This window comes from Mustelus asterias, chromosome 20 (genome assembly GCF_964213995.1).
Source record: "Mustelus asterias chromosome 20, sMusAst1.hap1.1, whole genome shotgun sequence".
Classification (NCBI taxonomy): Eukaryota; Metazoa; Chordata; class Chondrichthyes; order Carcharhiniformes; family Triakidae; genus Mustelus; species Mustelus asterias.
Genome location: NC_135820.1, coordinates 42,712,508 through 42,730,899, shown reverse-complemented (window position 1 = coordinate 42,730,899; position 18,392 = coordinate 42,712,508).

The window sequence follows — 18,392 nt, the reverse complement described above, 5'->3', positions numbered from 1 at the left end:
CTTTAAAGAGCTTGCACTAACAACTTATATCTCTATAGAACCTTTAATATAATATGTGCCAAGGCATGTCACAAGAATATTTAAAAACAAAGTATGAGACTGAGCCACATAAGGGCAGCACAGTGGCACACTGGTTAGCATTGCTGCCTCACAGTGTCAGGGACCAGGGTTCGATTCCAACTTCATGTCACTGTCTGTGTCGAGTTTGCACGTTCTCCCCATGTCTGTGTGGGTTTCCTCTGGGTGCTCCAGTTTCCTCCCACGCTCCAAAGATGTGTGGACTTGGATGATTAGCCTTGCTAAATTGCCCCTTAATGTCAGGGGGGCTAGCAGGATAGATACATGGGGTTAAGGGGATAGGGTCTGGGTGGGATTGTTGATGGTGCAGACCTGATGGGCCGAATGGCCTCCTTCTGCACTGTAGGGATTCTATGATTCTATGATAAGGAGACATTAGACCATCTGGCCAAAAGCCTGGTCAAAGAGGTAGGTTATAGGAGTGTATGAAAGAATGAAGGCAAGGTGGAGATGCAGAGTGGAAGTTAATGGTCAGTAGTTTAGTGGGAATAGGGAAGAAGGAGCAGGAGGTAGTTCCTTCATGGCAAGATGAGATTGAAGAGGGCACAAGGGGAGATAACCTGGAGAAAGATATGAGTTCAAGGCTCGGATTAGGGATGGGGGCAGGGGGTTGGTGGGGATAGTGGATTTTGAGAAAGATTGACCCAATGGCGAGTGGAAGGGAGGTATGCGGTTGAAGCAACTGATCAGGTGCCCTTAATCTTAGTGCCTAATACAATGTTTCAAGGAGTTCCCACCCTGTAATGATTTGTGAATTCCAATTCTTTTTTCCAAAAGTTTTTAAATCAAACTGGAGATTGAATTCAAAGTTTTATTTATTTGAGACAACTTCCCCATTTAAAGCAGATGCTCCTTTTCTATTAATGGTGCTTCAATTTTAACCTCACTGTTAGACCTATCATTAACACCATCTGTGGCTGCTTTTGTTCACATTTAGAACAATGATTATTTGTCAAGAACATATCTCTTTTCTCTTGATGTAAAAGATAAGTCGGACTAAATGATTTAAACCTAGTTGGTGGATGATTGTCAATCATAGAATCTCTACAGTGCAGAAGGAGGCCATTCGGCCCATCAAGTCTGCACCGACCACAATCCCGCCCAGGCCCTATTCCCATAACCCCACATATTTACTCTGCTAATCCCTCTGACACAAGAGTCAATTTAGCACGGCCAATCAACCTAACCCATGGGAGGAAACTGGAGCACCCGGAGGAAACCCATGCAGACATGGGGAGAATGTGCAAACTCCACTTAGATAGTCACCCGAAGCTGGAATTGAATCCGGGTCCCTGGCGCTGTGAGGCAGCAGTGCTAACCACTGTGATCCCATGCCACCCATATCATTGGGAACTCCTAATTAGCTGCGTTAACCCGATCAGAGCATTTTTAAAGCATTAATTGTGCTATTGTTTATTGGAATGTGCAAGTCTGAAAACAATAGCGTGTTTAATGCTTTAACAGCAAGAACTGAAAAGGGAAGGAAGCAGTTGGGGAGGAGAGCCGGACAATGGTTGCAGATGGGCTGAATTTGAGGAGACTGACAGACTGGAATGTGATCACGGAGAATACAAACTTCCTGAGGTTGTTAAAATCCTGCACAAATGCAAATACATTCTTTTGTAAAATATTTTCGGACATTAAAAAGTTGGCAGCACTATATTTACAATAGTGGCATATGGTTAATAGTTTGTTCAGTACACTGTGTTTTCCCCTTCAATTATGAAAAATATATGGATAACTAACTGCTGTATGCCACTAATTTTTATCGTCATAAAAATAATTTAAAATTCTGGCTCCCCTAGCTATACCATCTGTGCATGTTTAATAAGGCAGTGTCGTATTTTCACATTCATTTTTTTAAAAAGCACAAAGTGAATCATGCAGAAAGTGGCACCAACAGGTAAGGAAACAAGAGACCATTAAATGGTCAACTGTCTGACTTCTCCGCCCCATGGAGATGTGCCTATCCTCCTTTAGCCACCTTCTCAAAACATTCCTGACATTGGGAAGTCGAGCATGTGCCTTACACTACTAACAGAAGCAGATTTTCCACAGTGTTTGAAATTGCTGCAAACCAATACTCTTTAGGTGGCTTAAAATATATAAATCAGTGCCTTTGTTAATTATACCAGGAATTGTTTTATGAATATAGAAAGTGGTTGTTAACTATATCCCCAGTAATAACTTCTAGTCTTATATGCCCCAAAGTATAGGGGCTGGGCAATCAGACAGAGAACCAGTAGGTAACCCCTGTCAGTTCCATGGGGAGACAGAAGGAATCAACTGTCCATCGGGCACTTAATTGGCCACCATTGGGCCTTCCCCATAATTAAGGCCCCCCGACGGCAGAGGTCCAGTCCGCTGAGAGCAGCCAGCCAGTCACAGGCTGGCGACCTTTCATGCTGCCAGCACAGGTGGGAGCGGTGGCTGCTGGTGGCACTGCACCTGTCCAAGACCCAGGATCGCATAGACAACCCCAGGCCTCAGATGAATGAAGGTGTGATTGGGGTTGTGGGGTGAGGGTCGCAGGAGAAGGAGTCAGAGGCAAGAGGGAAGGCCTAGCTGTCAGCAGCCGTTCCCCTGCCTGAGGCCAGATCCCTCAATCATGCACAGAGTCCATGATAGTGAGTGATTCCCCACCGCCCCTCTCTGGGTGGCCACTGGCAAACCGGACAAGTTTTTTTGCTGGCAGCCTTCTGAGGGTAGGGGAAAGTCATGTGGTGCCTGTTACATCTCTGAACCATCACTAAATTGTGGTGGGCTCAGGGATTATGTGTGGACTGGTTGATTCATGAGCCTAATTGACATGCTGCTTCCGGCAGTTGGGAATCCCATCTCAGTCTCTTCCATTCTCCGACTTCATTATGGGAGGCTTTACCCACTGCTGGGAGACTGACGCGGGGCCTCTGCTGTGATTAAGTGAGCCTGGCCACAATAGTTTCCCCCATGATGAGCTGCAGCAAATCCAGCCCAATGATTTTCTCTTACACTATATCATCATTAATAGTTACTAAATGAGCCAATGCTCTCCACTGTTCACAGAGGAGAACAAAAATCATTATAATTATATCCTTTGTCTTCTAGGAAGTGTTCATTCTGCACAGTTAGAACTGAGAAATTATATTTGCGATTTATGTCATTTCCACTGTTCAGTGAATGTGGGTGTGCAAAATGGTACACAAGTAAATTATGCTGTTCAGTGCGGTATTGGGAATAATGCGCTGTATTGATTGCTTCCTTCTCCTAGCTGATGGATTTCAGGAAGCATATTTATCATGAACTGCAGCAGTTTTTACTGTATTGGAAATTTGTATTTTCACATTTGAGACTGCGAACACTGGGGACCATCCTATTTTCAAAGCTTCTGATTTTCATCAATAGATTGCCCTAAAATAAGATCATCTGAAAACACAATAATTACTACATGTATACTGATGACACCAGGTTTCACTTTACTACCAGCTTGACACTTCCGCTGTCTCTAAATTATCTGACTGCTTGTCTGAGGTCCAGTAGCAAATGAGCAAAAACTTTCTCCAATTAAATAGAGGGAAATCAGAAGCCATTGTATGTGGTCTCCACTATGAACTCCACTGCCCCACCAATAATTCCATTCCTCTCCTTAGCAACTGCCTCAGGCTGAATCAGACTGTTCACAATCTCAGGCTCAAATTTGACCTCAAGTTGAGCTTTCATTTTCACGTACGCCCAGTCAATAATGTCGCCCATTTCCATCTCCATAACACTACTCAGCTCTGCCCTTGTCTCAGCTCTTCTGCCACTGAAACTCTAATCTATTCCTTTGTTACCTCAAGACTTGACTACTCGAATGCACTTCTGACTGTCCTCCAACATTCTACCCTCTATAAACATGTGATCAGTCAAACTGCCACCTGTGTCCTAAATCACACCAAATCCCTTTCCAGGGCTGAACTATGCAGTTAACTGAATTTGAGAAGGTCCACTTAAATTGCTCAGCACTTTGGTCAGTCCACAGTTTAAGTACTGTGCTCTGTACTAGTCACTAATACATAAGCTCTGGATCAAGGCAGTTAAGAGATAACTCACAGTGCTTAGTGCTGGAGGATTACAAACTTGGATTTTCCATGCTTAAAATGGTGACAACAGAACTGTAGTGAGGTACAGTGTACTGTTAGGGCACCAGATTAGAAACCCCAAGGTGGGCGAGTAGAGTTTATAGGGGAGACCCAAGACAATGGCTTCAGAGTTCCCTATATTTAATTGGAGAAAACTTTTGCTCATTCTTTACTGGACATCATGGGCAGCACGGTAGCACAGTGGTTAGCACTGCTGCTTCACAGCTCCAGGGACCTGGGTTCGATTCCTAGCTTGGGTCACTGTCTGTGTGGAGTTTGCACATTCTCCTCGTGTCTGCGTGCGTTTCCTCTGGGTGCTCCGGTTTCCTCCCACAGTCCAAAGATGTGCGGGTTAGGTTGATTGGCCAAGCTAAAAATTGCCCTTAGTGTCTTGGGATGCGTAGGTTAGAGGGATTAGTGGGTAAAATATGTAGGGATATGGGGGTAGGGCCTGGGTGGGATTGTGGTCGGTGCAGACTCGATGGGCCGAATGGCCTCTTTCTGTGCTGTAGGGATTCTAAGATCAGACAAGTAGTCAGACTAGACCCCAACAATTTTCTATTTTGACATTAAAGTGAAGATAGGATATTTCACTCCAGGCATCATACTACTGACAAACAAGGGAGCTTTTTATCAAAACAAACCTTATTTAACAACATAGTTTAACTATAACAAATGAATTAGCTTAACTTTTAACAATTGAACAATACTTAAACAGGGCAAAGTGCAATTCATAACTGCTCATCTATCATGATTAGTTCCAATCAAGCAATGCTTCTCTTATAGACTTAAACCCCTCTTTAAAATTAGTTAGCAAGATGCAGGCGCACTTGCTTGTGACTTAGGTTAACAGTCTTGGAGCTTTCAGAAAATCTCTGGAGAGATCGAAACAGAGAGACACTTCTTTCTTCTACCAGCTCCAGACAGCAACTCCTCTGTACTTTAAAATGAAATTGAAACTGTTCTTTCCTGCAACCTTAGCTCCTCCCATTAACAACATGACTCTACATAACTAATCTGAAATCCCAGGAGAATTTAAATAAACAAAAGGTCCATTAACTCTACAAAGTAACACATTCCTAACTAAAATCAGTTATTATCCTACTTTCTTAACATTTGAGCTGCATGTTTTCCCAACAAATTGACTCTTGTAACAAAACACTGCCTCTTAAAGCAGTCTACAGAAACATAAAATATATCAAAATAGCACAGTATCATCACAGTACAAACTAACAAAGTTTAGAAAAAAACTCTCGGATAGTGTTTCAAACTGAACTTTAGTGACAGGATAGGGGATATGGGCTCAAATTAATAAAGGACAAATATCAAGGAAATCTTTTGCACTCAAGATCAATCAAGGCATGGAACGACGTTTCAGGTAGGATAGAGTAAGCAAAAACCTTAAATGATGTTAAAATGTTGGATACAGTATGGGGAAACTCTAGCATCCTTATGGAAGAATGAAAGAACATGCTTTTTCGATCTGAATCCATCTCCTGAAATAAGGAAATCATTCAGTTTGCAGTAAATTCTACATTCATGCTGCAGAATTGTAGGAAGGCTATAGGCCTAGTTGGTAGAGAGTGTTTTACAGGCTTCTGCTAAAGATTGCAGACAAAATAAATATATCCTCCTTTAAGAAGCTGCATAAGTTTTATTTTGTATCATTTTGTCCACTTGCTGGTGTGATTTTCTAACTGTAAAGGAGAGATTACCCTTTCCTGACTTAACAATCTCAATAAATAAAATAAATCATACAAGCCATTGGCTTGGGAACCATCAATTGGAAGCTACTTCTTGTTGCGCTCCTTGGAGAAGGATAATATTCTTGTTTAAATTCTTCCATACTTTTTGTAGCTGCGCATTCTCAACAGTAAAGAAATCACGGAATCACAGAATTCCTACGGTGCAGAAAGAGGCTATTTGGCCCATCGTGTGTGCACCAACTCCAAATGAGCATTATGACTTAGTTCCATTCCCCTGCCTTTTCCCCATGCCCCTGCATATTGTTTCTATTCAAGCAATCATCTAATGCCCTTTTGAATGCCTTGATTGAACCTGCCTCCACCACATTTCCAGGCAGTTCATTCCAGATCTGAACCCTCATTGTGTGAAGACGTTCATCTTCTCACATCACATTTGCATCTTTTGCAAATCACCTTAAATCAGTACTCTTTCATTCTTGATTCTTTTACAAGAAGGAACAGTTTCTCCTTATCTACTCTGCCCAACCCTCTCATGATTTTGAATATCTTTACCAAATTTTCTCCTAGCCTTCTGTCTAAGGAAAACAATCCTTGCCTTTTCAATCTATCCTTGAAGCTGAAGTTTCTCAACCCTGGAACCATTCTTGTAAACCTCTGCTGCATTTTCTCCAATGTGTCCACACCCTTCCTTTGTGTGTGGTCCAGAACTGTACTCAAATACTCCAGCTGGGTCTAGTGTCTTGTGTATTGTATAAATCTAATGTCTTGTATAAGTTCAGCACAACCACCTTGCTCTTATACTCTATGTCCGTATTAATAAAACCCAGAATACTCTATGCCTTATTAACTGCTCTCTCCACCTGTCCTGCCACCTTCATGGATCTATATACATGTAAACCAAAGTCCCTTTTTAGAATTTTACCACTTATTTTGTATTGTCTCTCCATGTGCTTCCTACCAAAATGTATCGTCCCACACTTCTGCAGATTGAAGTTTATCTTCCATCTATCTGCCCATTCCACCAACTTATCTATGTCCTTTTGAAGTTCTGCACTGTTCTCTTCATGGTTTACAAAACTCCCAAGCTTTATATTATTCACAAACTTTGAAACTGCCCCCTGTACACCAAGATCTAGATCATTAATACAAATCTGGAAAAGCAAGAGTCCCAATACTGACCTCTGGGGAGCACTACGACAAAACTTCTTCCAGCCGGAAAAATATCCATTGACTGTTACTCCCTGCTTCCTATTATTCAGCCAATTTTGTAGCCATGTTGCTCCTGTCCTTTTATTCTATGAACTATAGCTTTGCTCACTAGACCGTTGTGTGGCACTGTATTGAATGCCTTCTGAACATCAATGTACACCATCAACAGCATTACCCTCATCGACGCTTTCTGTTACCTCCTCAAAAAACTCCAGCAAGTTGGTTAAACACGATTTCCCCTTTAGAAATCAACCCACGTTTTTTCATGTGATTACTAATTCTATCCCAAATAATTGTTTCTAGAAGCTTGCCCATTGCTGGTATTAAATTGACCAGCCTGTAATTGCTGGGGCTGTCCTTATAACCATTTTTTTAAACAAGGGCATAACATTTTCAAATCTCCAGCAGTCCCGGGGCACCTCCCCTGAGTCTAGAGCAGACCGGCAGATTATGGCCAGTGCCCTCAATAGTATATTATAATCAGTTAGCAATTAACAAAGGATGGTGGCCTCTTTAAATAAAAGAGGTACATTTAAAATCAAGCTCCAGAATACACAAATGCCACAGCATCAATATTTTTACTTCAGTTATATAGGGTGTTGGTGAAGCCACACCGAGAGTATTGTGTACAGTTTTGGTTCCCTCATTTTAGGAAGGATGCCCTTGCTATAGAGGGAGTGCAGCGAAGGTTTACCAGGTTGATTCCTGGGATGGCAGGACTCATATGAGGAGAGACTAAGGTCAGTTAAGGATTGTATTCATTGGCGTTTACAAGAGTGAGGGGGGATCTCATAGAGTCATAGAGGTTTACAGCATGGAAACAGGCCCTTCAGCCCAACTTGTCCATGCCGCCCTTATTTTTTTTAAAAGCCCCTAAGCTAATCACAATTGCCCGCATTTGGCCCATATCCCTCTATACCCATCGTACCCAAATAACTATCTAAATGCTTTTCAAAAGATAAAATTGTACCCGCCTCTACTACTACCTCTGGCAGCTTGTTCCAGACACTCACCACCCTCTGTGTTAAAAAATTGCCCCTCTGGACACTTTTGTATCTCTCTCCTCTCACCTTAAACCCATGCCCTCTAGTTTTAGACTCCCCTACCTTTGGGAAAAGATATTGACTATCTACCTTGTCTATGCCCCTCATTATTTTATAGACCTCTATAAGGTCACCCCTCAGCCTCCAACGCTCCAGAGAAAACTTATTAAAAAAAACTCATAGAAACTTATCAAATTCTAAAACGTTTTAGACAGGTTAGATTCAGGAAGAATGTTCCTGATGGTGGGGAAATCCAGAACTACGGGTCACACTTTGAGGATAAGGGATAAACCTTTTAGAACTGTGGTGAGGAGGAACTTCTTCATCCAGAGAGTGGTGAAAGCGTGGAATTCACTACCACAGAAAATAGATGAGGTCAAAATGTTGTGCGATTTCAAGAAGAAATTAGATACAGCCCTTTAAAGGGATCAAGGTATATGAGGGGACGAGGGGATCGGGATATTGAATCGGATGATCAACCATGATCAAACTGAATGGTGTAGCAGGCTCGAAAGGCCGGATGGCCTACTCCTGCTTCTAGTTTCTACGTTTCTAAGTTCTCCAAAAAGCACGGATAACGTTGCAGCAAAGAAATAAATATTGTGTGACGGTGCCACATAATGCTGTTATCACATAGCAAATGAACTGGGTTGAGTCCTCGGGGGAGCGAATGATGCCGCCAGCGGATTCCATCAAAATAATTTTTTTAAAAGGAGTAGCGGCAGTTATATTTGAAACACCTCAACAGGGAATTTCCCCAAAGATGGGAAAGCTGCATCCGGGGAAGATTGTAAATCTGAAAAACTGTCCTTCATTCACAGCTGTCATGACACTGAAAGATATAAATCGTTTTGTCCTGGGTTATCAAAAATTGGTTTGAAAATTAATCCAGGAGGAAGTACCTCCAGGGGATTTGAAAAAAATGTTACACCATAGCTATATTTTAGCTGTAACACAAGTCCTGGATATAGAAGGACTGCATGTTGCGGGTAACCAGAAACAGCTAAAAGATGATTTTCTCTTTTTTCTAAATTAACCTGAAAAGAATTTAGTTTGACTTCAATGTCAAAAAATTGCAAGGTGCACTCCCAGCACAGTCTCAAAAAGAGAATTGTTTCTTTATCGATGTCACAAATAGGCTTATATGAAGAATGCCCTTATTTGTTTCTCGTCCATTCTCACCCAGAAAGCTCAAGAGTGTGATTGGCGTGAGATTGACTGCACTTCAATCTCATTGGTGAAATTGCCATCTGACCCTCCTGAATGCACCCACGTCTCTGGCGTGACATCACTACCGCTCCTATAAAGTGTGGTTCTAGCGCAGCATTTGGGAGGATGAACAAGGATGTGAGTATCGTTGTGCACCAACCTCCAGTGTGCAAGAGGGTTGGTCAGCCACTGCCATGGTGCGGAGTGGGATGGGGGGCCCCGATGGGTGCTGGGGCTTATGGGGGCACAGGCTGGGTTGGGGGTCTTCAGGTCAGGGGTCGCTGCTGGGTTGTGGCCGTATGGCAAGCATTCTCCCTACCTGCTAACGGATCCCCGAAGGGTTCCAGAGATCGAGGTCAAATCCTACTAATATTGCACCTTCCACCCTGCCACCTCTCGGTTGGAATGGCTCCAAGGTTTAGAGCGGACATTCCATCCCAGGCCCCACAAGCACCTTGTAGCTGTTGCCCCAATTCAGGAAGCTTGGCAGATGTTAACATAGCTCCTCACTCTGCATGGACTCTGCGGTGCTCGCTACACTGGGCACCCATCGCATAGAAGTTAGGAGGGCTATCCGACTGACCTGGACGCCATGTCTGGAAGCCAGTTTGCATCAAACGTCCGGGTGGGTACATGCATGTTTATTCTGCAAGGGTTCCTTATTGAGGACCATTCCACAGCCATCCTTATACTCTAGCTGAGCACCAGAACGCTGAGCCCAGTCTGTCTCTTATTGCCACCAATGGCCTGTGGTATCAGGGGACCATATCTGGGAGGGAGAACTGGCCATCCGGGGGAACAGCTTTGCGCTGCACACCAGTGAGCACGCAACTGCACTGGGGGTGCAGAAGGCATCATGCCGCATCATGTGAAGCGAGGGCACAGCCATGTGGGACGCCATTGGCGGCCATGAAGGGGCATGGGCAGCATCTGTGGCCGCTGAGGCAATGATGTGTTACTGGTCAGCAGCCAATCGAGGTGGAGCATGGCCCCGGTTGCCAGCGTTCAGACGCATGGGGACATGGGGTGCTGGTAGGGATTGAGGGGCCCAGGATGGATAACCTTATGAAATGCTCTCACTCTGTCCTTCCCCCAGCCCCCAACAGAGCAAGAATGAATCTTGGATGTGAACCAGTCGAGCGATCATTGTTGCTGCCTTGAAAGTCGACTGATATTGCCGCCTGTGGCACAGCCAACCAGGCCAGAGACCACACCAGGACAACAGGGAGCTGCTGGTCTGGGTCAGGACCCAGCCACACATCAGCCCAAGGGGGAGCAAAGGAGGAGGGCAGAAGATGGTGGGAGTGGAGGAGACTCTAGCTGTTCAGGACACGCATGTCCTTACATGAGCTGCTGGACGCCATGTGCTGCCGACGGCTCTGCCTCAGTAAGGAGACAGGTCGGCACTTGTGCCACTTCCTCGCAGACCTGGCACCCCGTGGAGGATGAGGACACCTGCTCCCACTAGCAGTTAACTGCTGTGCCACTGTGTAATTCCAGGGCTTGAATGGGAACTTGCGTATATCTTGCAGTCATTGGCCCACAGGTATATCTGGGAAGTGACGAATGTCCTGCAGGCCCATGCAAGGCTGTACATCCATTTTAACTCAAGCCAGGCCCAACAAGATGCCCAGGCTGAAGGCTTCGCAGATATCACCAGGATGTCACAGGTTCAGGGTGCTATGGATGGCACGCATATTGCCCTGTGGGCCCCATGAACGTGCAGATCGTGTGCCACCATCTCGCCAACATCCTGGAGGCATGTGCACGCTTACCAGGGAACGTGCGCGATAGCGATATCTTGGGGCAATTGGACATCGCTTTGCACTTTGGAACTCTCTGCCTCAGAAGATGGCAGAGACGGGGGTTATTGAATATTTTTAAGATGGGGGTAGATAGATTCTTTTTAGGCAAATGATTCAAAGTTTATCTGGATGGGAATGTGGAATTCAAACCACAAACAGATCAGCCGTGATCTTGTTGATGGTGGAGCAGGCCTGATGAGGCGGGTGGGGTGGGGGGGGGGGGGGGGGGGGGGGGGGGAGAGGGGAGGGTGCAATGGCCGACTTCCACTCCTTTATTATATGTTTGTAAAAACTATTGACAAAGACAAAGAAAGAATCTGCTTTTACATGACCCAATTAAATAGTTGTCACATGGTCACTGTTATAAGTAACACACTGGCCGTTTTGTGCACAGGAAGGTCTGACAAACAATGAAACAAATAACCAGCTAATCTTTTAGGCTATTGCTGAATGTTGACTATTGGCCAAGTCACTGGAAGAACTTCCCTGCTCTTCTTTAAATAGTGCCTATTAAAAGGAGTGGAAGTAGGCTATTCGCCCCCTCCCCTCCGATCCTGCTCCACCAGCTCCACCGTTCAACAAGATCACGGCTGATCTCTTTGTGCTTTGAATTCCACATTCCCATCCACATAAACTTTGAATCCCTTGCCTAAAAAGAATCTATCTACCTCCATCTTAAAAATATTCAGGGACTCCGCCTCCACCACCTTCTGAGGCAAGGAGTTCCAAAGGCCAAAGGGATGTCCAATTGCCTCAGGATGTAGCTGTCGGGCACGCTCCCCAGTAGGCGTGCGCGATGGTGCCATAAGTTATTTTATGTACCCCTGAGTGGGCAGATGGGATCTTGCTTTTTAATGTCCCATCTGAAAGATGGCAGCTCCAGAAGTGCAGCACTGCCCAAGTACCTCACTGATGAAACGGCCTCGATTACATACTCAAGTCTGTGGAGTGTGATTTAATCCTATGATTTTCTCAATGCACATTGTCCATTTGGGAAAGTTGCTGGAGGTCTGTCGGCATCCTTGAACCAGTTTGCAGTCAAGGAGGAGAGAAAACTGGAATTTCAAAAAACTTTCATAGTTCCATTGTTATAAATTAAATTTAATATCAATAACTTTTTTTTAGGTATAAAAACATGAGCGTTACATAATATGCAAAAGTCCAAGTGTTGTTTGTCATCCAAATTGTTTAAAATGTGGGCCAGTTTCCAACTTGGTCCACATTCCTACATTGTGAAATTCTATTCCTCGTGTGTATATGATTGAATGATAGGTACATGGAGGGCAGATTGGAAGTCAGTGCTGTAAATATATAAGATCCACAGTAAACATCTTTCAGGAAACTTCAAAGAAATGTGTGAAAAATATAATTAAAAAAATAAAATTACCAGTGCTCCAACCCCCGACCTGTGAGTGATAAAATGTGAAAGAGATGTTGCTGTAAAATGGAATAGGCATTGCCTGGCAGTGGATTTTGTGAAGGGATGGTGATTTAGTGATGGTCTGGGAGTTGGTGTGGGAGTGGAGGTGGAGGGAAAGTAAGAGGGAATGATAAATAGTTAAAGGAGGAGAAGATTGAAGATTTTGGGAGGAAGATTACTTGAGGTTGAGCACGAATAGTGAAAGGGTAGGGAGGTACAGTGATTATTTCAGAAGATTGGTTTGGGGAATGTGAAGGGGTATGTGGTGGACCATAATAGACAGAATGGGTTGAAGGGGTGGGAAGTAAACATTTGGAGAAGGGGGTACGTAAAGAGCAATAATGTAAATATAGACGAGGAGATTTGGAAGAAGAAATACATAGGATGGGCTGGAGAGACAGGAGGATTTGACTTGGATGCAGAAAGCCTTAGACAAGTACCAAAAATGCAAGGTCAACCAGGCCAATAAAAGGGGGTCTGTCCAACAAGAGAGATTCTAATTACCATTCCCCCACCATCAGCTTTCTGTGGATCGGGGTGTCACTATTGAACAGAACTCACTGGAACAGCTATAGAAATCCTGTGGTTATGGGAGACTGGCTATTGTGTGGTGAATGTCTCACCTTCTATCTCCACAGGCTGAATTTCTGCTTCAGGGATGAGAAGCAAGAGCTGTGACTTTTTCCAGATCCTAAACACACTCCCAGAGGTAAAGGGCTATTCTATGGGATTTTGTTGGAACGTGTCCCTTAATTGGCATAGAGACGGGTTGCCTGTCCAATGAGCGACAGCAGGCTGGCGATTGAAGCCGGTGTGTCAATCAGAAGCTTTCCAGGTTGAGAGGAGTAGCAACTTGCGGTAAAATAACAGAGGGTCCTTCAACATGAAAGCACCCTGACACCAGCTTTTCATAAAAAAACATAAGGAATAAACAGCAAAAAAGCACCATGTTGTGGAAGAGGTTGGCGTTGAGAGCGGGGATATGGGGTGGTGGGGGTTGTGGTGTGGAAAATTCAGCCCCACAAAGGCTCAGCATCATCTACAATGCACAAATCGGGAATGTGATGGAATACTCTCAATTTGCCTGGATTAATGCATCTCCAACATCGCTCGAGGTGCTCAATATCAACCATGACAAAGCAGCCTGCTGGATCATTACACCATAAATATTTAGTCCCTCTACCACCAATGTACAATGGCAGCAGTGTATAGCATACTGTGTACAAGATGCAGTGTATACTATCTATAAGCTGCACTGCAGCACCTTGCCAAAGCTTTGTCAGCAGCCTATTCCAAAACTGTGACCACTACCACCTCGGAGGACAAGGACATCAGGTTGATGGGAATGCCACCACCTGCGAGTTCCCCACCAAGTCACATATCGCTTTCACTTGGAAATATATCATTATCCTTTCATCGTGATTGAGACAAAATCTGGAAGTTTCCTGCCTGTGAGAGTACCGTCACTACACAGAATGAAGCTGTTCAAGAAGATGCCCAGTAAGAAGTCTCACAACACCAGATTAAAGTGCAACAGGTTTATTGGGAATCACGAGCTTTCGGAGCGATGCCCCTTCATCAGGTGAATGGAGGCAGGTTCATAAACACGGCATGTATAGACAGACACAATTGCAAGATAATTACAGATTGGAATGTGAAGAATGGTTGGAATGCGAGTCTTTACAGGTAGTCAAGTCTTTAAAGATATGAACAGTTTGCAATGGAGAGAAGGAAAATCGCAGGTTAAAGAGGTGTGAATTGTCTCAAGCCAGGACAGTCAGTAGGATTTTGCAAACCCAGGCAGTATGGTGGGGGTTACAAGTAGTGTGACATGAACCAAAGATCCTGGTTGAGGCCGTCCTCATGTGTGCGGAACTTGGCTATCAATTTCTGTTCGACGATTCTGCGTTGTCCTGTCTTGAAGGCCGCCTTGGAGGACGCTTCCCCGAAGATCGGAGGCTGAATGCCCTTGACTGCTGAAGTGCTCCCTGACAGAAAGGGAACACTCCTGCCTTCTCGAGGGGCAATTAAGAGTGAATAAAAATGCTGGCCTTGACAGCAATCCCAATAATACATAGAGTTTAAATAAGGCATGGGGTAATCAAAGTGCTTAGGGATATAGTGAGTGAAAATAAACCCAGAAGCACTGGAGCTGAACAGCAATCAATGAGAAAGGGTAAGAGATGCAAAGGAATAGGTTTGGGGGAGTGGACTGATGGGGCTGAAACAGCCAGAAGGGAATGAGGAAGATTAGAGTGTGAGCAACAAGGAAAGGGAGAGCAAACTTTAATCATTGAGAATGGGTTTCATCCAAGCGAATTAAATAACAGGCTCTGGTGGGTAGACAATGAGTAACCAAGGTCTCAGAAAATCTTATCAATTAATTTAATAAAATGAGCCTTTATAGGTTGGGAGGAATGCCCAGAATAAAACAAATTAAAAATGTAATTGGAGCTGAGCAAGCCAGGCTGGCAACAGTCCCCAGAGGATGCTGGGCAAACGGATTTATTTAATGAATTGCCAAGTGGCATTTCTTGAGGTTGCATTTTTTAAAATATTTAAGTTACCAGCTGGTGCAGTGTTTAAATGGACCAAACCAATTGATTCTGATCACATTTATTTATGTAATGAATTGGCAGCTGGCCTACAGCTTGTGAAACCCAATTCCATCCCACCAAAGGTATTTAAATCAGAGAGGGCCAGGAGGTGAGCGAGACTGGGAAAGCCAGAGAAAACGATTAAATTAGTATGTCTGGGAAGGCTGTTGTGAGGCATTAAAATCACAGTGGGGCTTAGAGCATTGAGCAAAGGGGAAGAGTTCTTTTCATTTTCGATGTAAACCTGCTGCTCTTCCACAAGGATTGGTGAAATAATAACGTGGGTTCTTTAGTTAAAGATAAGACTATATACCGGTCGATTCACTGGGAGTCTGGTGATTGTCCCTTTAAAGATTTATCTGCTGAGTAAGAGCCACATGACCTGGGGAACCCAATCGGGGAGCAGGGTGGGGGAATCGCCCCCCGGTGAACTCAGAGCCGTGATTCTCCCATCGCGACCTGCAACTTTTCTGGCGGGTCGGGCTGGGAGATGTGCATGTCGGCCATTTTGCGGGTTCCCTGACAGCTTTTACGACCCACGCGCATCTCCCAGCTGGAGTAAAATGATGCCGCCGGGAACCCGCTGAAAACCGGCAGGCCGCTGATTAGCATGAGTTTACATACCTTTGCATGCCATTATCGGGATCCACACGGCAATCTCCGCCCATGTCTGCGTCTCCCACCTCTTTGGCATGATGTAACTTTGGCGTGAATCAGACTAGGTATTTAAAAGTCGCAACCTGCGGTGCCGGCCTTGAGGAGGTAAGTGCCGCTAGCGGAGCACCGGGGATGTTGCAGGGAGGTCCTGGAGATGCCTGGTGGCCTTCCTCCTGCTGCCTTCAGGTGTTGGCCCATGGACTAGTGATATCTGGGGGGGAGGGGGAGCAGGGGGGTGTCGTGGGGGTGTCGGGGGGCTTCTATTTCCTCACAGCTCTCTGGGTGAAGTTCCGTCAGGAAGTCCCACTCCCCCCCGACCCCCCAGGCAGCGCTGTCACACAGTGTTGGAAGCAGCCTCGAGGGCTCTCGCTCCCCCCCCCCCCCCCCCCCCCCCGCCGCCTCCTGGGCAGCGCTGTAGCACACTGTGGGAAGCAGCCTAGAGGGCTCCCACTCACCCTCTCCTCCACAGCACTTTGCAGTGGCATTGTCTTGCCACGGGGTGTGATTTTATGTAATGAATTGGCAGCTGGCCTACAGCTTGTGAAACCCAATTCCATCCCACCAAAGGTATTTAAATCAGAGAGGGCCAGGAGGTGAGCAAGACTGGGAAAGCCAGAGAAAACGATTAAATTAGTATGTCTGGGAAGGCTGTTGTGAGGCATTAAAATCACAGTGGTGCTGAGAGCATTGAGCAAAGGGGAAGAGTAAAAGGTGTTCTGTTCTTTTCATTTTCGGGGACTTGACTGAGTGCTGGTGCTCCGGGGTGGGGGAGGAGTGCACCATGTGCTGACTGAGGCCTAACCAGACGAAGCAGCTGCTGCTCCAGGCCGGGGTGCAGAGGTTCAGACATGGACTGCATGGAATCTGCTGTCACTGGGCACACATCTGGTGCTGATTTGCAGTCTGTCTCTGCCCTGTGACACGGACCAGCAACACATGCCTGTAACGGATGCTGCAGTTGCACACATCGCAATGGCTCAAGGGTGCGCATTGCCCATGGCTGCACACTGACCTGCATAATCTGTGCCCGCATTTGTCATGATGGAAATCTCACACAACCCTAATTGGGCCACGCATGGCACCATGGATTGTGTGGGGTTGCCAGCTCCCATAAGTGGGGATTCTGGCCCAAGCGAGGGATTGGGGTGGTGCTGGGTTCTCATCCAATGAGAATAATCCATCATTCTACGCTATTTCCAAACCCCACTGTGCAGATGGATCTCAGTTTGCTCGATCTGGAGCTGGCCATGATGGTGGCAGCAGGGGCGGAGGAGGAAGAGGAGGAGGTGACGGCTCAGGAGGTGGCGGGCGTAGGGAGACCACGGCAAGAGCAGCCACCATCAGACCCTCAGGAAGGAGGGCAGGGGGCTACCGCTGAGGGCCAGGAGGTGGGTGAGCAGGCTCCTGAGAGGGTGCACAGAAGGTGGAGGGTGCCGAGGGCAAGGAGGTACAGGCCCCACAATTCCTTTGAGGCCCTCTCGGAGGAGACATGCCATCGCCGGCTGCGCCTGTCCAAGATCATGGTGGGACACATTTGTGAGGTGTTCTCACATCTGGCACCTCAGGAGAGGGGTAGCCACCCGCTCCCTATGGATGTGAAGGTGATGGCAGCCCTCAATTTCTATGCCTCTGGATCATTCCAGGCTCCCAGTGGCGATCTAGTTGAGATCTCCCAGGCCTCCGCGCACAGATGTGTGCAGCAGGTCACAGATGCCCTGTATGCCTGGGCAGGGCAGTTCGTTAATTTTGATGTGGGCCGTGCACAGCAGGAGGCCTGGGCTCTTGGCTTTGCTTCCATCGCTGGGATTCTGAATGTGCAGGGCACAGTGGATGGCACGCACATCGCCTTGCAGGCCCCACATGCAGGACCGCAGCAACTTTTGAACCATAAGGTCCCTGAACGTCCAAATTGTTTGCGACCATCAAATACATAAGAACATAAGAAATAGGAGCAGGAGTAGGCCATCTAGCCCCTCGAGCCTGCCCCGCCATTCAATAAGATCATGGCTGATCTGACGTGGATCAGTACCACTTACCCGCCTGATCCCCATAACCCTTAATTCCCTTACCGCTCAGGAATCCATCCATCCGCGCTTTAAACATATTCAGCGAGGTAGCCTCCACCACCTCAGTGGGCAGAGAATTCCAGAGATTCACCACCCTCTGGGAGAAGAAGTTCCTCCTCAACTCTGTCTTAAACCGACCCCCCTTTATTTTGAGGCTGTGTCCTCTAGTTTTAACTTCCTTACTAAGTGGAAAGAATCTCTCTGCCTCCACCCTATCCAGCCCCCGCATTATCTTATAAGTCTCCATAAGATCCCCCCTCATCCTTCTAAACTCCAACGAGTACAAACCCAATCTCCTCAGCCTCTCCTCATAATCCAAACCCCTCATCTCCGGTATCAACCTGGTGAACCTTCTCTGCACTCCCTCCAATGCCAATATATCCTTCCTCATATAAGGGGACCAATACTGCACACAGTATTCCAGCTGCGGCCTCACCAATGCCCTGTACAGGTGCATCAAGACATCCCTGCTTTTATATTCTATCCCCCTCGCGATATAGGC